This window comes from Pelodiscus sinensis, chromosome 1 (genome assembly GCF_049634645.1).
Source record: "Pelodiscus sinensis isolate JC-2024 chromosome 1, ASM4963464v1, whole genome shotgun sequence".
Lineage (NCBI taxonomy): Eukaryota > Metazoa > Chordata > Testudines > Trionychidae > Pelodiscus > Pelodiscus sinensis.
This window is the reverse complement of record NC_134711.1, coordinates 48,063,946-48,076,459: the sequence shown is the minus strand read 5'-3', so window position 1 is coordinate 48,076,459 and position 12,514 is coordinate 48,063,946.

Here is a 12,514-nt window from a genome sequence, read left to right as displayed (position 1 = left end):
CAGCACAGCTCAGGACAGGAGGGTTAAATCTTGGCATGCCACTTTGAAAAGGTTGCTGACCCGTGCTCCTGTGTAGACTTACCCTTATGGCCCACTCTAACCCACTTCTGCTCTTGTGAGTAGCAACAATTACAAATTTATGTCTAGACTTGATAGCCAGCATATTGCCATGGCAGTGAGATGGTGAATATTCTTCAAGCTGTGACCCACTAATTTCAATATGTCTGCATTGTATGTAGGCCATCACAACCTGTATTTCCAAAAGCAGAGTGAGCACCTTTGCCTCCTCCATCTCCCTAATTCACAAATACACATTTTCAAATATAAATGGATATTTGTTTTTTGTGACATCTAAATAGTCTCATTAAAATTGTCTATATTTCACATAGTACATTTCATTGAAATAGGAAAACTTTTTGAATATTTACTCTCCTGCATTTGTTGATCTGTGTGGCACGGTTACCTCGAGCTTCAAAGAAAACTGGTGTCCATTTGGCTCAGCCAAGCAATATGAAACTTCATCAGGCATGAAGCATTTCTCTTTGTGAATGTAATGTATGTTTATTATAGTTGTGCCTTAGAACCAACTGTAAATTTTGGAAGACAGATTCTGTCCCAAACTACGGTCTAAACAAACTATTGAGTCAGGGTCATACATGATGTCTCTGCCCAATGCGAGAGGCATTGGCTCCTAAAACCCCTATTGCTTAACAAGAAGAGTAAACAAGTAGAGTTAATCCTCTGGCGGCCTAGAAAGAGCAAGAGACACTGACACTTGAGATCCAGCAGGGCTTTTAGGAAGGCTTTCCCGATTCCTGTCAGAGGTAGTTCTGGGTGAGCCTGGGACAGAACAGCTGCCCCTTAGTACTAGCCCAGAACTGTATCAGGCCTTTGGCTTAAAGTGTTGTGACCAAGCAGCTTCCTTTTATGTTTGTTTGTTTAAAGGTGGAAACAGATAAATTCTCAGTTTCATTATTTACCTATTTAAAAACTAAGCATATGGTACAAGCTGCCACACCTTAGAAACCAGAGAATGTGTTCAGTGTTATGTTTGACCAGAAGGGGGTGTGACAGGGCAGCCCTCGCTGGGACAAGAAAACAGACCAGCTGTAGGGGAAAGAAAGTAGAAGATGTGACCCGCACAATCAGTGGCAAACCTCTCCTTGTAGTGGGTGGGGCTTACTTAGCAGGGGTAAGCTAAATGGAATGAAAAGGGAAGGAGAGAAGAGAACAGTTAGGGACAGATGTGGAGAGAAGATGAGGTGAAAAACTCTGAAGAAACCGACTTAGTCTGTAACGAGAAAAAACTTTAAAAACAATGAATAGTCTAGCAGCACCTTAAAGACTAACAAAACATGTAAATGGTATCCTGAGCTTTTGTGGGCAAAACCCACTTCTTCAGATAACTGGAGAAGAAGGAGGTAGGAGAGGGATAAAGCAAACAATCCGAGCAGTGCAGAGAAAATTCAGTGAGAACTGTAGAAAACGCTCTGATTTTATCAATGTCTGCGGCTCCCTGCTCTGACGGTTTCTGCAGCTGTTCCTGCCAGCTTGAGTCTCTGGCTGGCTCCTTCTCTGAAGTGTCTATTCTGGTTCTGAATGGCTAGGAGCAGCAAGAATACAACCTGGGTCTTAGTTCTCAGAGAGGCATTCTCCCCTACTCAGTTCTGGGTCTGGCATATTTTGGAATGGGTGCCATGGTTTCTGCAGCTGGATTCCATTTTATCCCTTCCCCCTTCAATACTGCAGTTTCTGCGTTAGTTGCTTCTGCAGCTGCTTCTACTGGCTTGATTCTCTAGTTAAGTTGTAACTGTCATTTAGCCTTTGTGTGTTCAGTCTGTTTATCCATTTTCCAAATAATACTGTAATGGAGTGGAAGGGCCGCTGGAGGCTTGCTTGCAACAGGAACTCTGCTGGGCCAGCAGTATCTCATATTCTCTAAAAATATGTGGGGCACAGATGCTGATGAGGAAGAAATACTTTTGGGGTGGCAGACTAAGGCTTTAAAAAATCTCATAGGGGTAGCCGGGGCTATGTCTAGACTGCAGGCTTCTTTCAGAAGAATCTTTTTTCGAAAGAGATCTTCTAAAAAAATTTCTTCAGAAAAAGAGTGTCCACACACAAAAGTGCATCAAAAAAGCGATCTGCTTTTTCGAAAGATAGCGTCCACACTGAAAGGACACTATCTCACATGTAAGCTGTGATTATTATTGACAGAGTGGCCACTAGGGCACCTGTACTTTTTCCTCTTTCCTCTTTCAAAAGAACTCCCTCTACCCCATCCACACACACTTTTTTCCAAAGAGCTCTTTCGGAAAAAGGTTTCTTCTGCATAGAAAGACGCTTACCAACACTGGGAAAACACCTCTGTTCTGTGATTTACTTTCAGAAGAATGAATTTGCAATGTGGATGTAACTCAGGTTTTGTTGGAAAAATGGCCGTTTTTCCGACAAAACTCTATAGTGCAGACATACCCCATGTTAGTCTGTAACTTTAAAAATGAGTAATCCTGTGGCACCTTAGAGGCTAACATATATATAAAGAAACCCATGCCACTAGCTTCACCTTTGGGGTCAGAGGTCCACAAGCAGAATGGGCTGGAACATGCCTCATTGACGAGGAATCAAGAGGGTTCTTTATGGATCTGCCAAGCCAGCAGAGTTTCCCCTTATAGAATTGTTATACTTACACAAATATCTTTTCTCTTGTGCTTCTCTATTCCATGTAACACATTCTCCACTGACATTAATCTTTGCCAGTCTCCTGAGGCTTCTTTCCATGTCATTTCGATAGCCTTTCATTTTGCTTCTGTTGTGCTTTTCCATATTATTCCATATACCTCATCCCCTCTTGCCCTGGGGGATCCACTCCAATTCCTGCCTTCTTACATTATTTGGGTCTCTTTTCCATGCAAGCCCTAATTATTTCTACTGTTATTCAGCAATTTCCAGTTGTTTCCGTTTTTGTTTCATTTTTCTCCAGATGTTTTTGTGTGTGATTTATTTTCTGTCCATTTGATATTGAGGGTTTGTCTAAGGCAGCTGTTCATGAAAATTTGCAGCTTAGATAGTAGGGTCTTAAGTCTCCAAGTTTGAGTGCTGTATAGTAAGGTTGGCTAATGACATTAAGTATTCTAAGTTTACTTTGAAAAACAAAATGTTTTTTGCCATCTTGTTTTTGGCATTGGTCACACTGGAAAGCTATGTCAGGCTAACAAAAGAAACTAAACAATTTTAGCTCTCCCTTAATGCTGTTTAACAACTGTATAATAAACAATGACAAGGACAGATTCAATTTTTCTGTCACACGCCCATGAAGGGAGACCCCAAGGAGAGATTTTAAGTCTGTCAGCATTTTTCCTGGAGCTCTGATAGGGTACGTCTACACTGCAGCGCTACTTCGGGATACCAATAGCTAATCCATGTCTTTTGAGCATGCCCATTATTTCAAAATATAATGGGCTCACTATTCCGACATCCCTGTAAACCTCATTCCACGAGGCATAAGGGACATTTCGGAATAGCAATTTATTTCAAAATAAGTGTGGTGTAGACAGTGCCAAATTTCAAAATAAGTTATTTTGAAATTGACTCAAAATAAACTACACAATTTGTGTAGCTCAATTGCACAGCTTATTTCAAGCTTCAGGTGTATTGTAGATGCACACACAGAGACCAAACTGTAGCAGCAACTCTTGTTACTTTATGTCTGACTTCATGCCATCTCAGCTCAATTTTTGTGTCATGGCCTCTGCCTTCTCCTTCCTCAGCTCAGATCTCCTGTTGTGTTTGATACAAAAGTATGGGAGAATCTCCTTTTACCTTCATGCACTTGGCACAACCTGGCACTCTATAGTAAAATACTCTGCAGTCCTTTCTTCAGTCAATGTGAGGTTTCCCCTCTAATGGAGTATAAGGTTGAAGCCAATACTTTATTTAATATTTAACCACTCTATTCATAGATACAGTGCCCAATTTTTCATTGGACCCTTAAGACTTGGTATTCAGACATGCTCAACATTGCCCTCATTCTGCTCCAAAGTTAACCACCATGAGAACAGAATTAAGTCAATGCTGAGCACTTCTGAAAAATCTGACCCTTCATTTTGACTGCTTCAGTTTTTGGATGCCCACTCAGATTTTGGCCTGTCTCAAACCAAGCACCCAAATTAATGGACACTTTTGCTGTTATGCCACATTCAATGGCTCTTGGGTGCCACGCACACCTGCAGCCCCCACTTTACTACATCTCCTTCGTGCCTCTTTCTCTTCGTCTTTTGCTTCTTTCTCCCCTTCTCTCCTTTTCCATTCCTCCCTGCCTACACCAAGTATACCAAAGAGGTGTGTGTGTCGGGCGTGGGGGGCTACTGTCACTTTGGAGGCTCTCACAAAGAGATGGGGCTCGCAGACTGCTTGGAGAGTGAGTTCCTCCAGAGATGACCCCAGGCCATGTTTTTGGACTTCTGCTGAGAACCTTCTGCCAGCTCTCAGAATCTCAATGCTGATTGGGTGAGCAGGTGGCTATTGACAGATAAGACTCAGCCCCTTTTGTTCTCTTTAACACCAAACAAATAGGTCACAAGCAATCACGTATTTGATTGATCCCACTGCTTCTCTGCAATTACTGTGTCTGCATAGTTCCTGATTCTCTCTAATGTGTCAGTTCTTCTCAAATACTTGCTGAATAATGACAATGAGCAATTATTGGTTTATAGCTCATTTGAGAGCACTTTATTCTGATCAATCAATGAGTCCCAAGGGGCTGGCTAGGGGAAGGACATCAGCCTTGCAGGGGAGTGGGTAGGTTGGCAGTGACATCACAAAGTCCTGATGCAGGACCTCAGCCTACTGGGGAAAGGTGGCAGGGAGGTGATGACCTCACAGAGATATCCTGACATCAGCCAGGCAAGACAGTGGTGTAAGGCAGGGGCAACCTCAGAGACGGTCCCCGTATGGCTTTGTGAGAGGCCATCCCAAACAGGTGGGGCTGGAATTTCTCTGAGACTGATCCTTTCTGGTGGTGACCTGGGCCATCCTTTGGGACATCTGCTGAGACCTCTCAGCTTCCTACGTCTCAGAGTATTGATGCTGATTGGTCAATTCCAGTCTATTGATAGGGAGGACACATTTTCCCAGTTTCAACAACTGTGACCAATGGTTGTTTCTTCCTTTGCAAGGTCTGCCCAAAGCCATGTCTGATCTCAGGCCTGCCATGTTGGAGAATTTGCTGGCAGAGTCCCCAGAGGTAGATAGGCTCCAATATATCTTGGAAGTGAACATGATTGGGAAGGGCAGGGGGCAATTTTACCTTAGTGCTGGGGGAAACTGGAAAGGGGAGACTAGAAATCCATTTTCCAGTCTATCCTGCTAGTCTCCTTCCCAGTGGGATATCCTGGGCCAGGGCAGCGCTAGGCTGGTCCGTTCATCCTTCAGAGTAAGGGAAGGAGATGAAACTTCAAGTCTGGGGCCTGGCTGTCTTTGGGAATGCGAATCTCACATCCCCACTCACTACCCGACTCCCCCTCTCCATCTCCCAACACACACTCCTGCCATGAGATCCAGGAGATGGTGCTCACAGACTCCTTCCTAGAGGTCCAAGTGGGTGTCATGGAGCAGACTCACCACCGCGAGGCCTCCTGACAGTAGCCCTAGGAATTAGCTCATCAGCTCACGGATGCCTCCCTCTTGCTGGTGTCTCTTCCTGTCCTCACTTCCCTCTCCAGTCTGGATCTGTGTCACTCTTGGACCACGGTGTTCTCTTCAGGACATTGCCCTCCAGCAGTGCCCACACCAGTGTCTCTCAGCCCCCCCCCCCCCCTCAGGAAGAGTGTTTATCAGTCTCTGCAATCCAGGGAGCACCCAGTTCCTCTATAGCCTCCTTGTCTCAGTGACCCACTGCCAGTCTTCATCTAGCCCCTGCCTCAGGATCTGTGCTTGATTTGCATCCCTCTACCGACAGAGAGATGCAGTCTAGACGTAGCCGGAAATACTTGTTTGTGATTTTCTATAAAGAGGTGAAGCAAGAGTTTGTGGTTGGCGCAGGAGTTTATTTTTCAAATCCTGCCTGGAATTTAATGAACAAATCTGCTAACATAGCAGTTACGGTCATTTTGAACTTCCTAAGCACTCACAACAGATGGTGGCCCTAAACTGCAACCTCCTGCACTTTCTTTGTGGTTCCGGGAAATTATCCAAGAAAACATCAGTCACTCATAATAAATATTCATAAGACACCTGAAGATTTCTTCCAATAAAATATGGTACCCTCAGAAATCTTAGGGTGTCAGGCCCAGTTATGGAAAAGGGGTGGTGTATCCGGTACATCTTGGTGCCAAAAAGGGTATTTAGGCCTAGGGATTTTGGGAGATCGGGGCTGCTGGACCAGCATTGCTGAAGAACAGTCCTCTCCAGAGTGTTATCTTGTCAGGCCAGAGAAACTGAATACTTATATCTATCTATTTCTTTCCATAACTGCTTCTTTATTTTCTTAATTTTGCTTAAGTTTGCTTTTAGGAATCCTGCTAACACTTGCTCCCAGGTCTTCCAGGGGAAGGGAAGCCACCCGTCTCCATCAAACCTTGGTGTCCTTGTGTGTGTAGGAATTATTATTATTACTCTTTGTACAGTTAGGTATGTTTTAATTGGATTTTGTTAATGACATCTTGGGAAGGAATTCAAGTGATTTGTGTTCTTGCCGCTGTTTTTGTTATAAGCATTTTGGTGATTCCTTTAGCAATAAAGCTGTTTTCTATTTCATTCCCTGAGTTAAAGTGTGGTTGTTGTCCGTCACCTGCCGACCCTCAAGAGAGGGAACCTTGTGATACCACTGAACTGCGACCTGGGATAGAGGACAAACCTAGATCTTTCCTTGATCAGATCAGCGAGCCTTACCCATCCAAATTTTACTAGACTCCTTCCCAGGCTACAGGGCCAGTGCTGGGCAGACACACTGTCATAGTGGGCACAGAAAGAATCAGCTTTTCTCTCCTGCTGTCACAGGAGGGAGGGGGCAAAACTGCCCTCACAGTCACTCCCTTCCTCTGACCAAGAGCTTTTGAGCCAGTGAGGGACAAGAGGTCTGACTCCATCCTGATGAGCTGTTGATAATCAGGATGGGATGGGAGTGTTCCTATTGGGAAGGCAGAGTCAGAGTGAGGAATGATAGACTTGAGCCAAGTTAATTTTTTCCTAGTTCAGTAGAGATCCCGAGACTTTAATTCCAACCCCTGCTCTAGCCAGGTTCATGTCTGGCCTTCAGGCCCTTCTTGTCCTCCTGGAGCAGCTTGGGGTGCAAGTCCCCATGGAGGACCCTGCCCACATCCCTTTGCTCCAGCATTCCTTAGGGGGCAGCAGGAGCCGAGGGTCTAGCTCTAACTTTTGCCCCCCTGTATCTCCAGCAGAGGGACTTGGGGGAGAAAGACTGCTAGCCCATAGGAGAATTGGAGCTGACAGCAGAATACAGATGGAATCCCCTTTCCTTTCCTTCCATTAGAAGTCAGTACAGTTCCCAAAACAATGAAACTTGGTGGTTTAGCTGCAACTGTCCATCAGTGACATAGGAAAATTAGCTGGCTGGCCGCGGAGGGGTTTTATTGGATCTACAAACTGCTGCTACACCAGTGGTAAGGAAATCCAGCTGGGAAATAGGACTCAATAGAAAAGTGACACTGACAGAAGGTAGGCAACATTGCCCCTGAAGAAATGATCCACCTCCCATCTAAGACCATCCCCCATTGGGTAACGGACGCTCTGTTGAAACTTGCTAAATCCTCTGAGATTGGCCTCAGCTAGAGGATGAGTCTGTCTCTCTCCTTTTTCCCCTACTCCATTTAGGATCAACCTTCCACCCCATGCACTAGGGAACTCCACCCACAGTACAAAGTCCTGCTATTCTGTAAGGCAGAGATCCAGCCCAATGGGAATGAAAGAATACAGAGACAGAGAAAACCAGACAGAGAAATCTAACAATGAAAAGTTGCTAAGGAACAGCTGTCATAGGAAGATGGAGGGAATGGAGGCAGGAGCTCCTCCTACAATGGGGTGTTGGAAGGGTACAGCATTGGAGGTCACTAGAGAGGAAAACAAGTCCATCCCAGGGTACCAGTTGCCATAATCTTCCCTGATTCCTGGGGGTATCCACGTTTCTGACGTGTCCTTATTCTTGAGCCAGGAGGATATCATGGCCATGGTGATGCACTAGCTCCAGTCCATTGGATCTTGTCACCAGCTGAGGTGGCTGTGGCTTTGCAGGGGCTGTGCCTTTTAGGGGACCTCTGAAGGGATGTAGAAGCCCACACTGGACCAGGAGGGATTAGAAAGCAGGCTTGGGCTGCTGGCACACCACCCCTCTGCCCCTGCTGGAGGAAGAGTTTCAAAGGGAGCAAGCAAGAGAAAGGAACTCCCGTCAGCAGACTGCTAGAAAGCCATTCAGGGATAGCCCCCCAAGCAAGGAGTGAAGAGGCTTGCAGACCAACCCCCCTGATGGGCCCAAACACAAAGTAAATTTCCAGATTCCTGTGCACCAGGAGTGGACTGAGAGCCCCACTGAGCTGAGTGAGCCAGAGCCACATCCTCCCCCAGTTTGGCCAGGGGATGCACTTTTGCGCCACTTCCCAGAGCCAAACAGCTCCAAAAGGGGAGAGGTAACAGAAAACGAGAGATTGACGTGGGAGATGGTGAAGAAAGGTACAGCAGGAGTCCTGGCTGCAGGAGAGATTCTGCCAGCAGCAGCTGCCCCAGGCCTGAGAGCAGGGGCCAGTGCTGTACTTCACACTTGCATACATCAAGTTGTATCTGTTGAATTTAGACCAATTCTCCAATTTGTGTAGGTTATTTTGAATTTCGAATCTGTTATCCAGAGTGCTTGCAACACCTCCTGGCTTGGTGTTATCTGCAAATGTTATAAACAAACTATGGCTCAATTTGACTATGTCTACACAGCAGCATTATTTTGGAATAACTGAAGTTATTCTGAAATAACATAGCATCTACACACAGCAGTTATTTCGACACAATGTTGTAATAATGTTGAGTTAAAGGACTTCTCACTTCGACTCCTGTAACCCTCATTTTACGAGTAAGGGAAGTCGAAGAAAGAGTGCTCTAACTCAGAATTCCTGCTGTATAGACAGCACCAAAAGCCGAAATAAACTATTTCGACTTAAGCTACGCAATTGGCGTAGCTGCTGTGTAGATTTGCCTCTAATTATCCAGATTGTTATAGAAAATAGTGAATACTACCAAATCTAGGACTGAGTCCTGTGGGACCCCACTAAATGTAGCTTTGCAGTTTGATGATGAACTATTGATAACTGCTGTTTGTGTATGGTCTTTCAATCTGTTGTGAATCTATAATGTAGTAATTTCATCTAGCACACATTTCCATGGTTTGCTTCTGAGAATGTCATGTGAGACCATGGTAAAAGCCTTCATAATTATCACATCTACAATTTCCCACCACCAGTAGGCCAGGAATGTTGGCAAGAAGAAAGTGAGGTTGGTTTGGCATGATTCATTCTTGAGAAGTTCATGCTAGATATTCCTGATAATAAACCCTGGGTTCACGGTATCATAGTTAACATTATGCAAACTACTATAAAGCCAATAAAATCTTTTTTGTAATGTTTTATATTTTAGTATTTCTTAAGGCTTCAATATACATTATTGCCTGTACACATTAACATAGCATTCACATACAATGCGGTAACTGTGCTTCTAAATATTATGGGCAAAATTTTCGTAAGTGCCTACGTCTCACTGTAAATTTAGTGAGATGTTTATGTTCCGATCACTCTTGCACATTTGAAAATTGTACCTAGTATTCAGTAATTTGTGAAGATCACCTTAGCTATCCTAAACCAAATTTTCAAAAGTATCCTGTAACTTTGAATGCCCAAAATTATTCACCCAAGTTTTCTCACATGGTTTTCCACCTATGGGCATGTCCTCACCACGTGGACGCTTGACACTGTCACAGTCAATCTTCTGGAGTTTGATTTAGCAGGTCTAGTAAAGACCCATTAAATCCTACTAGGTGGGCACCCACAATGGCGCTAGTATTCCTGCTCCTGCCAGGAGTAAGGGAAGCTGATGGAAGCGTTTGATCCCATTGATCTCTCACTTTGGGGATGGTGCAGAAACTCAATTTAAGGTATGTGAACTCCAGGTACTTAATTAACATAGCTGGATTTGTGTATCTTAATTCAACCTTTCCCTATTGCGTAGACCTAGGCTATCAGTTATCTGCACAGACACACACACACACACACACACACACACACGTTTAAATATCCTATTTGTGTTCATGCATGCTATTTCTATGCATAAAACAGAGATTACTGCATACAACACTTGGATGCAAGAATTAGGGGTTTGCAAGTACGATTTTTATAGGCAGATGAGGGCCTTTGAAAATTTTTGCTTATGAACTCTCTTTTTCTTGCAGTAAAAATCAATTAAACTGGGCAAATTAACTATAAAATAGAGGAAAATATAGTTTTAATTGTAAATTGAGAGGCTAAAAATTGTATTCTGGTTTAGGCATTGAGCTGATTGATACTCAAGAGATCTGGTTCATTTTCCAGTTTTCCAGCTATGTCACAAACTTCCTATTTAACCTTTAGCAAGTTACTTAATCCGGCTGTGTCTCAGTTCCCTTTCTCCTATCCTCAATGTGTGTTATTAACATAGACTGTACATTTTTAATGGGAGGAATTCTCTCGTAGTGTGTGTTAGCACAGCATGTAGCACAACAGGGTCCCAAACTGTTGAGCTTTCTTGTTGTTAATGTAAGACAAATAATTAATAACAGCAATAATAAACGTCAAGGCCTTTAGCACTGAACTGGTCCTTACTGCTGTCATGGCACCTTTTTTTGGAGGGGTGAGGGGAAGTTTGCATTAAAAATACATAAAAAAATAACTTGGGCCAGATTTTCCCCTGTTGTAAACTAGCATAGCGCCCTTAAGGTCAATGAAACTTGTCTGAGTAACACCATCTGAAGACCAGGGATCCCCACCCCAAACTTTTTATTTTGCATTGCAGTGTTGATTCCTAAAAAAATTAAACTTATCGAATAAGGATTGTGGGAAGGACAGTAAGATCATTGCACACATTTGAAAGCTATAATAAAAAAATAATCTTCACAAAGGGTGAGATGAATGCCCAAAGGTAGGTGGTCAGTCTATTAGTTAAAAGTACAGCCAGGCAATGCACCACATTTTAAATGTGAAACTATGTTTTATTATAGCTGAATTAATGACATTACAGTTTTCATTCATAGAATTTATAATTGGCAAATACTGAATGTTTAGGGTCTTTAATTTTGTAGGATGAAAAGAATGTTACAGACATTACATGACAAGCCACGCTATCACCATATGCAGTATCAGACAAGGCACATTTGAAAAAAAAATCACTCAGGTTGCTTCTTACATGGCCTGTCTGCATTAAAATTTGATGTACAGCTACAGGTGTAAGTTTGACCACATCAGCTAGTCTAAAAGGTCATGGCAGCAGTTGTTAGTGTTGAGTTTCTTGCACTTTATACCTTGTGATGTTTGATCATTTCAAGCTAATGTGTTGATTTATCTAAACATGTTTTTACACCACGAACTTCCACATTATTGAATGAATGAAACAATATGCTACTACACTTACAGTTTACTGTGTATCTTAGCAGAGGATTTAAATTTCAGTGCCTCAGCACAGAAGTGGTAGAGTGGTTAATAATGGTCACATGAATTGCATATGTGAAGTGTTGAAGTAGTATCCCAACCCAAAGATGGCTTTTAGTACAAAATGCCAAGCACTCCGTTGTATTTACAGCAGTGCACCTTCTGTAGATGCTCTAGGACAGGCAGGGCTGGCTCTAGGTTTTTTGCTGCCCCAAACAACACATGTTTTGGCTCCCCCTCCCCCCCCCCCCCGCCCTTAGCCCACTGCTGTAGGACAGGCACTGAGGAGGAAACGCCCCTTTCACCTTGCAGCTCTTTGACTCCCACCGTGCCCTCTGGCCAAACCCAGCCTATGTCCTGTCTCCCCTACATACACATCCCGTCCACACACATCCCGATCCCCCCACCACGCACTCACCGAACCCAGTTTCCACCTTCTCTCCCCTCCCAGGCAAACCCGACCCCTCAGTGACCAGACCCAGTTCGCCCCCCTTGACTCCCCCACCTAATCCACCCTACGCTCTCTCTTCCCTCCGAGCCAAACCTGCTCCCCCCGCTCCCGACCAGACCCAGTCCGCTCCCCTCTCCCACCTCCCCCGACTGACTGAACTCTGTCTCCTTTCCCTCTCCCCGCCAAAACCTCATGTCCCTTCCCCGAAGCATGTGCGGAAACGTTGGAGCACCCTGGGGGAGGGGTGAAAGTGGCATGGGTCCTCCTATTTCCCTTTCTCTGCAGCTGTACACTCCTTTCCCTGGTGTGAAGCAGGGTGCCACAGGCTCCCCTCCCCTGCAAGAGGAGAGAGAGGAGTCACCAGGCCAGGGCTCACCTGCAGCCGCCG